Source organism: Vombatus ursinus, unplaced genomic scaffold (assembly GCF_900497805.2).
Source record: "Vombatus ursinus unplaced genomic scaffold, bare-nosed wombat genome assembly UNPS02014812.1, whole genome shotgun sequence".
In the NCBI taxonomy this organism is placed as follows: domain Eukaryota; kingdom Metazoa; phylum Chordata; class Mammalia; order Diprotodontia; family Vombatidae; genus Vombatus; species Vombatus ursinus.
This window is the reverse complement of record NW_020954590.1, coordinates 72,031,595-72,042,581: the sequence shown is the minus strand read 5'-3', so window position 1 is coordinate 72,042,581 and position 10,987 is coordinate 72,031,595.

Sequence of the window (10,987 nt, the reverse complement as noted above, 5' to 3'; positions counted from 1 at the left end):
AATAGCTCAACTTCTTTTTGCTTCTAAATGAATAAAATCCAGTACATGTCTTCAAAAATTTATCATTATTATTATTATTATCCATAATTATGTAAAAATAAATATGAGGCTATGTATTTTAGGCAAACTTGTTCTCATGTATTTAGTAAGATTATAAATAGATGAAATGGTATGTGGAGTGTCAGGAAAACATATCTTCAATCCTAAAATGTTCAAGCCTTTCCCCTCACTCTCCCAACTAAAATAGAAGTGCTCCACATTTTGTTTTGAAATTCATATATTAAGGCCATCTAAATGTCATCTAAAGAAACTTGGCTTACTTGAAAAGTATCTCACTCATATAATATATAAGGATTTTATTCCTTCTCTTTACATCCCACATACCAAAAAGCTAAAGTTTGGTGGTATCTTTCAACTCACAGAATGGAAACCTAGCAAAATAATGTAAATATGTTATGCCTATGTTGTTAAGATATTTTTCTGTTCCTCAAAGAGTCTCCAGACCAGTTCCCTGAAAGCTTCTTACAAACCATTATTTTTATAACTATTCTAAAAATACAGAGAATATAAGTGATAGAAGGGAATTTCTAGAGCATCTAGGCAGAACCCTTCATTTTTTCTGAGAAAATTTAGGCCCACAGAAAATTGCTTTTCTCTTATATCACACAATGAATTAATGGAGGAACTGGGACTGCCTTTCCCAACATTTCAAAGAGTGCCTGCCTAGAGTCTTACACTCACAGCCATATTTTCTGTAATCATATCATTTCCCTGAATTACAGATCTGGCTTATGTCACCACTAGAATTAACTAACTCTACAAGTTGGTCACCACATGATAATTTGATCACCTCATTGTTAATTTGATTGGATTGTTAAAACAACTTATGAAGTTACCATTTTAATGACTGAATGGACCCCTTTGTGTAATCCATCAATGGTCTGGCAATTATCAAACATAAAAGCTTGAAAGACCCAATCAATTGTTCATATAGTTGAACTATGTAGACAAGGTCATTGTGTGAATAGATGGATTATTTTGTGTTTTTATGATTTTGTGCATTGAATTACTATGCAAATTGATGCTTTAATGGCTTAAAGACTTTAAATACTGAAAAGCTGATTAGTCTAATATGATATCAGCATATTAAATTAGCATGTTGTGTTAAGTAATGGTTATTTGAAAAGAAATTTTATGCTTCTTCTCTGTGGGTGTCTACTGATCTCCAGTAAAAGGATGAACCTAAGCTAAGACTAAGTTCTCTTTAATAGCAGGTGAGGCCCCTGCTTTTCTCCAACTTAATGATCCTTTTATGCCATTGTGATGATTCTTCTGTGTTTTGTTCAGATCTTTTTGGGGTCTTTTCCAAGGTGCATAGAGGTCAAGGGCCTGGATAGAGGTCCATACTGCTGGCCATCCTTTTGGGATGAGCAGCCTCAAATCCTATATACCCACTTTGATAATGATAGAATTTTTTTAAAGGAACATAGGAAAACCAGAGGTGGTAGCTGTGCAGAATTTACCAGCTGCAGACAAGTGATTCTCTGGAGTGGAACATAAACCTGAAGTGCCATGTGATTCGTAATTTGCATGGAGAGAATAGTATATTATCATACAATGTTTACTCTGAAAATAATGTCTTGCTTATACACATAAAACCTCTAACAGTGCCTGAGAGGCATTCTTTATACTGATTCTCTGTTTTTTTTTAACTACTCCAGTGTTTCTGGGGATAAGGGTAAAGGGGGAAATTATTTTTGTGATGTGGCCATTTTTTTTTACTCAATTGTGATGCTAGTTGTTGGTTCATATTGATTTAATTTTAAAAGTTCACTGTTAAGCTTGAATGACTTAAAGTTATTACAAATAACTAAAGATTCACATTATGTTTTATTAAACATTTTAATAAAATAAATATGTTACTCATTAGTATATTAAACCAATTTGTTGTTTAGTTTATACAGAAATCAACTTAAATATCATGGAAAGTATTTATTTAAAAAAAACATATTTAGTTCTGCTTCCTTAAAGACAATTTCAGTAAAGAACCTTTGCAGTAAATTTCAAAGAAATTTCTATATTGTACCTATCCAAAATTAGAGACAATGTGGTAAATATAATTGGTGCTAAAAGTTGTGCCTGAAATACAGCTTCACGTGATATATGTGTTTGCTTTGTGGAAAATGATTTGTTGATTTTTGTTTCAAGCATTGGGTATGAATTAATGTTTCAATGGGTATTTCAAATATAAATAGAAGGTACTGAGACTCTATAATGCTGTCACAGATTATTCATTATTTTTAAATAACACATATGACTGGCAAACCAAAAAAAGTGAATGCCTACCACTTATAATTATTAACGAAAAAGATTGAGGTCAAACGCTTATGAGAATGGTGGTTTCTGTGTAAATATCTCATCAGCAACAGGAATAACTAGACAAGGTAGTTAGCATCTCATGTGAGAGAATTCACCTAAATAATGGTATGCAGTTGGGTATGAGGGGAGGGGAGAGATCTCTCATTCAAAATGCATTATGTTTAAAATGAGACTAGGATAAGGTGGGGGGAATAGGGATGGCTGGATAATTATATTTTGATTAGATTCTTTGAGAAATATTTTCTGAGGTAAAGGCTTCCTATCAAAATTTTAAAGGAAGTTAGCTGGTACAATGAAATAAATAATTTATTGCAAAATATGTAGGATTTAATATAATATAGTAAAAATTAATTTAAGGCCATTTACATTGATAATACATTTTTAAAAGTCTTTTATTTATAAGATTTCTTATTATTACAGAGAAGTATGGGGGAAAAAATCTGTCATCTAATTGTTTTTTTGGTGGGATACCTTTGATTTCACGGGGCAGCTTGGAGGCACAGTGAATAGAGTGCTGGACCTGGTGTCAGGAACTCTTTATGAGTTCAAACCCAGATTCAGAGACTTACTAGCTGTGTTACCTTGGGCAAGTCACTTAACCCTGTTTGCCTCAATTCTTCATGTGCAAAATGAGCTAGAGAAGGAAATGGCAAATCACTCCAATATCTTTGCCAAGAAAATCCCAAATGAGAGTCATGAAGAGTTGAATATAACTCAAAAATGACTGAACAACAAACTTTGATTTCATTGGTAGGACTTCCTCTGGCAACTGTTCTGCAGCTTCCAACCTGAAAGAATTACCTGGGACACTGAGAAATTAAGTGATTTACCAAGGGTCAAAAAGCCAGTATACATCAGTGGAGAGTCTAGAATTGTCTGATTCAGAGACTGCCCCTCCCAAGTTGTCAAGAATGAATCAAGAATGATAGGCTTGTGGTATGGATGTGATATGGATGTGATAAAATATAGTTTTAGGTTTTATGATTCTAATGTTCTTAGGGAAAAAATAAGAGAACTAAGATGACAAGTATAGTTATTAATGAGGGTTTAGTATTTGAATATACTTGGAAGATGTGTGTTCTCTGCCATCCAGATGATGTTGGCTTGAAGGGGGAAAGGGAAGGACAGAAATGGGAAGGGAGTGGAGCAGAACAGATTTGTGAAGGAGTTGGGAAATTGCAAAAGACATTATAGGTTTGGAAGTGAGATTGTATGAAACATAAACTATTCAAAGAAGAAGGGATGAGGTAATCATCACACTAGAAAAGCATCAGAAAGTAGGGATGGAATAGAATATGAAGACCATGATTCTCCAAATACAGAGACAGATCTATAGGAGCAATTGTTTAAGGTAAGGTTTAAGCCTTAAATGCGAGGTTTGGGGGGATTCAGTCAAAGATTTAGAAAAGGACAGATGGAGAAACAAAGACAGAAGCAGACACAGAGAAAGTGACAGGGAGGGAGAGAAACAGACAGAAAGAAACAGCTCTCTTACACAATACAAATATAGCAAGTATGCTCTTGCTCATTTCCTTTTTCTTTTTCTTTATTTTTAACATTCACTTTTGAGATTTTAAGTTTTAAATTCTCTCGTTTACTCCCATCCCTCCTCTACCCATTGGGAAGGCAAGCAATATGATATCAGTTATAAATGTGAAGTCATGCAAAACATATTTCCATATTACCCATGTTGCAAAAAGAAATCAAAAAAAATAAAGTGAAAAAAAGTATGTTTCGATCTGCCATCGGAGTTCATCAGTTCTCTGTCTGGAGGTGGATAGCATTTTACCTCATGCATACTTTGGAATTGTCTTGGATTACTGTCTTTATCAGAGTAGCAAAAGCTCTCACGGTTGATAATCATTACAAAATTGCTGTTTCGGTATACAACGTTTTATGGTTCTGCTTCCTTCATTTTGCATTACTTCATTGTCTTCCTATTTTTTTTTAAATCGTAATTCCTTAAATCAGTAGTATTTCATCACATTTATATACCACAGCTTGTTCAATTTGGCCCATTTTCCCAGAGCCCAACTGACTATGTTGCTCCCTCATATCCCTTGGGGTACCTGGAGGGATTTGAATGTTTCTAACGCAATTAACTAAAACCCTTCACTAGTTGTATTCCTCCATTATTAAGTTCCAGTAACTAGTGCTCCAGTTCCATTTAAACACTTAACATGGATTAGCTTTTACAAAGGGATACTTGCTTTGAATATATAGCCAGAACATAAATACAAACATTTCTCATAACACCGAGGCTGCACATTCTCCCCTAGTTCACTTTGGTCTGTTAACTTGCTACATAATATTGGTCTCACCAAGTTCATGTCCAGATGTTGTATGAAGGCCAAGTGAATTCTCATCTTGGTTAACATTGGAGTGGGTCCTGAAAGTCAATCCTGATGGTCATTCCTTGCTCTTTTGAGCTTTAATGCTGAATTGGCTGCAAAAGTCGTATGTTAGGACACTGGGATACAAAGGTTCTTACTCTCTTGACCTTTTGAAATACAAGGCCAGAACCTCCAGATTGATCTCGGTCACTGAAACAGTAACCAAGGCCCATTTTTCATGGGACCAAGATTCCCCCTCAGAGGGGAAAAGGCCCAATCTCTATTCTCTTAACATTGTCTCTCGCTTATTGCTGTCAGCAAAGATATCAACCCAAGATAGAGTAGGCAAATAACAAATTAGCTGAAACTCTGGTCACTAGTGCTTTTGAATACTTCGGCTGCCAATCAAAGTGCCTCCTATTCACCACGTGATTAGCTGGCTGGAACCTGTTAAATATTCTATGTCTGTTCCAATAATTTTCTATAAGGCATTTCTTTTTTTGTTTTTTTTTGTTTGTTTGTTTTTAGGCAATTGGGGTTAAGTGACTTGCCCAGGGTCACACAGCTAGTAAGTGTGAAGTGTTTGGTCTGAGGCTAGATTTGAACTCAGGTCCTCCTGACTTCAGGGCCGGTGCTCTATCCATTGCGCCACCTAGCTGCCCCTAAGGCATTTCTATTATACATCATCAGAACTCTCCTGAAGCACATCCCTAAGCCCCTTCTATGTCGAGATACTCTTAGAGGTAATCTACACATTCACCAGGCCCCATTATACTACAAATGTACTCTCAGCAAGGAAAGACAAATGAGTTTCTCCAGGTCCCTGTCCACAGGGAGGCAAGCTAGTCAATTAAATATCATGCCATAAGAAATAAAAAGTCCATCAATTCCTAAAAGCTACATTCCTTTCTAAATACTTATTACTATACAAGTTACCAAAAAAAAACAAAGTAGGCCATATGGCATTTGGCCTATCTTAGTTCTGGGTCTCCATAATTAAACCATGTTGGGGAGTTAGCTCCTTAGTCCCCAAGGCCCAACCAGAATGAGTACTGCCTACAACAGAGGCTTAGTTCAACAACTGTAAGCTCAAAACAAAGGAAAAGATTAGTCAGGCGGCTCCACTAGGCAGAATTTCTGGGAAACTGACTATTTTGGATGTTCAGATAGCTGTGAGGAAAGTAGTTAATCTGAATCTAGGAGAAAGGGGTGGATCTAGCATTTAGTCAGAAAAGTACCCTACTTCTTAAGGAACTTGAGGTTAAGAGGGGCTGCTCATCCTGACTTGGAAGTAAACTCTAGAGAAGTTTACTGGGGATGAGGGACTGGGGACTGGGGATGAGGAGTTGGAAGATCATTGGTGCAGTGGAGAGAGAAAGGAAGAGTTGAGAGACCAGGATTTTCATGTTGACATCCATGCTCTGGAGGGGATCTCTGATCTGGGAACTCCAATCTATTATTTTAACTTTTCATTTTACACATGAAGAAACTGGAATCCAGAGATATTAATGGTTTGTCCCAAATCCCAAAGGCAGTTGAGCTGCAATAGGAACCCAGTCCTTTACTAAATACAGTAGTCTTTCCTTCTACATCATGTTTCATCTTTCTCTAAGAGTACTCAGTATCTAAGTCAAAGTTGGCAAAATAACAACAAATATGAATTAAAGTCCATTGTGTCTGCTCCAAGCTTTGCCACTAAATAGGTATGTGAGCTCAATCAAATCATGCAATATTAAGTCAGACTTTTATGATAAGGAGATCCATTATAAAAATGAGGGGGTTGGAGTCAATGATCTCCAAGTCCTTTCTTGATCTTAAATTCTATGACTATAGAAGTATAAAAAGGGGGAAGGAGAAATGCTGGAAGAAACTGTTGAGAGCTTTATGTTTCTGCCAAAGGAGTTGAAGGACAGCAATAAGCCCCAACATACAAACTCTAGCAAATCATGTTATATGACTGTAAACAGAACGGAGAGGAAGCTCTGTGGAAAAAAAATAGGATGAAAGTGGGGAATCTCAAGGGATCAGAAGTCTTTTGAGGATTTTTTTCTCTTTTCCCATTGATTCTCCTAGGTTCTCTAGAGAGAGTGAAAAGTTATTCAAGAGGAGGCGTGATGGTCTCCAGCCAGAGTCTTCCATGTGTCAATTATCCTGAGGGTGAGTTATTTGTCATAAAGTCACTTGGAGACACTACCCTTGTCATACACTATGGAAGCAGGTGCCAATCCTGTAACGTGGAGCCTGTCTACAGAGATGATTTGTGAATGACATGATGGGAAGCTATAAGTTACTAAGCATATTACAGGAAATCAGAATGATTCAATCTGTCAGTCACCACCTGCGTGAAATATACCCTACTGCATTGAACCAGAAATTAATTAAAGGGAATGCCTATGGCTTAAACAAAGCTGAGGGGTGTTACGTCTAAACTTTTAGCTGTGGCTCATGAGGTCTATGTTTAGGGCTAGAAGGCTAGGTCAGCAGCAGCCTTGAAGTTAGTTGGCCCACTGCAACAATACAAGCAATTATGATATCCTCAGGCTAAAACTGACCAGCAGCCCAGTACCAGTCCCCTACCTCTCACCCCAGGGGAGCTTTTTTGTTTTTCTTTTTGCTCTTATTTATGAGTCTTTCCACCTATGTCTAGGGGCACCTAGGGTGAATGGAGTGCTGGGTCTGAGGTCAAGAAGATTCATTTTCATGTGTTCAAACCTGGCTTCAGACATTTACTAGCTGTGTGACCCTGGGCAAGTCACTTAACCTTGTTTACTTCAGTTTTGTCATCTGTAAAATGAGCTAGAGAAGGAAATGGCAAACCATTCCAGTATCTTTGCCAAAAAGAACCCCAATGGGGTCAAAGAGTTGGATATTTCTGAAAAATGACTGAACAATAACAGCAAATTAATGCTTACTTACTGATATAATGTTTCAAAAAGAGAACTTGCGTCTCTAGTCAATATTTAAGTTACTTTCCTTAAGGAGTTTATTAGATTGTGAAACCTTCTTAATTTCAGACTCATCTGTTATGAAGACTGATATAAATGGAAAAACCCAGATGAGATGCAAACTTGTGCCTTCAAATAATAAAATGGGGGAAACTTATTAATTTTACACAAATGAGCTTAACAGCAATAAAGGTGGATTTATTATTGTAAAACTGAAAAGTGAGCTAAGTAGAAAAGCTTGGGGATGGGGAAAGGGTCTAGAGAAGGAACAATTTACAGAAACACAGTTTGAAGCAACGTTTCATTATAGTAACAGCAGTGAACACACACACACACACCCATGTTGGTGCTAGTATCGCCTGAGGCGATCAGAGATGGGGCCAGATCTGTTTCAACTGAACTCCAGCTGGCCAGTGGACAAGGATGGCCCTGAGGCAGCCCTCCAATCTCTAAGCAGTAGCTCTGCAGGCAGGAGCCACGTTGGTAGCTTTAGTAACTTTGAAAGCTCACCAAAAATTATTTGTTCCTCATTGGATCTGTCCTTTATTTTCAAGGGAACTGATGCTACCCTTGCCAAAGTTACCAAACAGAAGTACATGAAGTGATGGGAATTTTAGAAGCAAGAGCTGGGGTCAAACCTGATACCCAGACAGTAGTTCATGTTGAGATTATATTAGTGGATTTAAATTCCTCTCAGATTTGAAGGTATTGGGAGGCTTCTAGCATCCGGGCCTACAGAAAAGAAACAGTCCACCAAATGGGAAGAGATCACATTTCACAGCCAATTTTGTGGGAGTAGAATCCAGAAACTGTCATAGCTATATGAAACAGTTCTCCTAGATATAAAAGGAAAAAAAAGAGAGAAGAATAGTTAGTAAGCCTGACAGTTGTCACTAATGCAAAAATTGGGTTAAGACTGAGAAAGAAGACTTCACGGCATACTAAGAGGCCATAGGAAGAAACAACTTCTGATAACCTTATATTCCCAATAGTATATAACCTCCTTGAGGGCAAGACTACTTCATTTTTCTCTTTGTATCCTTAGTATCTGGTTTATTGTCGCATTTAATGATTGTTGAATAAACAGCATCCATTAGTAAAAGTAAAAAATATGCAACTCAGTGTTTGTAGTCTTTTATTTTTCATTTAAAAAATGAAGGCAGGATGACTTCTAGGGGTGGAACAGTGGCCTAGCAGTTCCAGAGGATGGCCTACCAATTTCAGATCTCAAACCACATTACAAAGTGTTAATAACAATTTGGTACTGGCTAAGAAATAGAATGGTGGATCAGAGGCTATCACCTCACACCTATCAGATTTGCCCACGTGACAGAAAAGGTAAGTAACAAATGTGATGTGAAAAAATTGGGACATGTACACTGTTGGTAGAGTTGTGAGCGAGTCCAACCATTCTAGAGAATAATTTGAAACTAGGCCCAAAAGGCTATAAAACTGTGCATATCTTTTGACACAGCAATATAGCTTCTAGGTCTGTATCCCAAAGAGACCAAAGAAAAGAGAAAAGGACTTGTTTTTACAAAAACAAATTATATTATCTCTTTTTCTTTTGGTGTCAAAAACTTGGAAATTGAAGGGATGCCCATCAGTTGGGGGATGGATGTACAAACTGTGGTATATGATTTTATACAATTAACCATAAGAAATGGTGAGCGGAGTGGTTTCAGAAAAACCTGGAAAGACTTATATGAACTGATGCAAAGTGAAGTAAGCAGAACCAGGAGAACGTTGTATACAGTAATAGTGATAGTGTAAAGATGATTAACTGTGAAAGAATTAGCTATTATGATTGAGAAAATAATCTAAGACAACTGCAAAGGACCCATGGTGAAAAATGCTATCTACCTCCAGGGAGAGAAAACTGATGAACTGTGATTACGTATTGGATTGTGATTACGGATTACGGATTATTATTATTTTATTTTATTTTATTTTAAATTATAGTTATATTTATATTATTTATTATATAATATATTTAATATTTATATATTATATTTATATTATTTATTATATAATAATTATTATTTTGTTTGTTTCCTTTTGCAACATGGCTAATATGGACATATGTTTTGCATGATCTCACATATATGATCAAATAAAATTGATTGCCTTCTGAAGGAAGAGAGGAAGAAAATAATTTGGAACTTGAAATTTAAAAAATATTGTAAAATTTTTTAGATGTAATTGGGAAATATTTAACAAATAATTTTTTTTTAAAAAATGATTTATGTACAAGGAACTTTCAGCCAGGAAACTCTTCTAATGCAAATCAGCACATACTCTGCAATTTATATGGTACAGGGTTACTGTGGGCATTTAGAGGTGGTCCTCAGCTCAAGGCAGGTTTTTTTTTTCCTGCTTTTTAGTGAGGCAATTGGAGTTAAGTGACTTGCCCAGGGTCACACAGCTAGTAAGTGTGAAGTGTCCGAGGCCACATTTGAACTCAGGTCCTCCTGACTTCAAGGCTGAAGCTCTATCTGCTGGGCTACCTAGCTGTCCCTCAAGGCAGGTCTTGACCTCAGGGCTGACTAGCTACTCTTCCATGCTATCTCTCTTGAAATCTTTAATGTTTTGTATTTCTGGTAGGAGGGATTATTTGGAGGTGTGACATAGAAATGTGTTCATTCTAACAGGAAGTTTTAAATGAAATGTTTCATCTAATGCCTTACCAATTCATGGAAGTACAAAAAAAAGCAGGGAGAGCCTTCTTTCCAGGCTTCCTATTCTATGTTAGACCCAGTGTAAAGGTCAGATTTAACCTCTAGACACCCTTCAAGAGCACCTCAGTGAGAACAATGTTTCAGTCATGTTATTTTTGAGAAAGCATTTATGAGAATATGTTTATTTATCTTAAAACATGGTAAGGAAATCACTAGTACCAAGAATTTCTGATAACCAGACAGTTTGCATTTCCAAGTTGAGGCCTAAATGGAAATTTTTATATTTTTCAATGAAAGTTTAATATACGTGCTTATTTTTTTTACTGTAAGCCAAAATATGTTCCTACTAAATGATCTAGCCATACAACACTACAAAAATAAATCAGCCACTGTTGCCATAAATCAAATACCATTCCAATCAGCTGAGAGTTGTGGTTTTCAAAGGAAAGTAAAGCTGACAGGCACAAATGAACACACAGAGTAGTTACATCAGAGTTATAGCTAAAGGAGGAGAGCTTATTACTGAATGATGCACATAATAGGCTAAGCCAGCTGGGCTAATGTTAATTAGCACACAGCCAGGGCATCAAAGGAAATATACTCATCCAATCCAACAAACCTTTATTATCATCTGCAAGACACCATGCTAGGC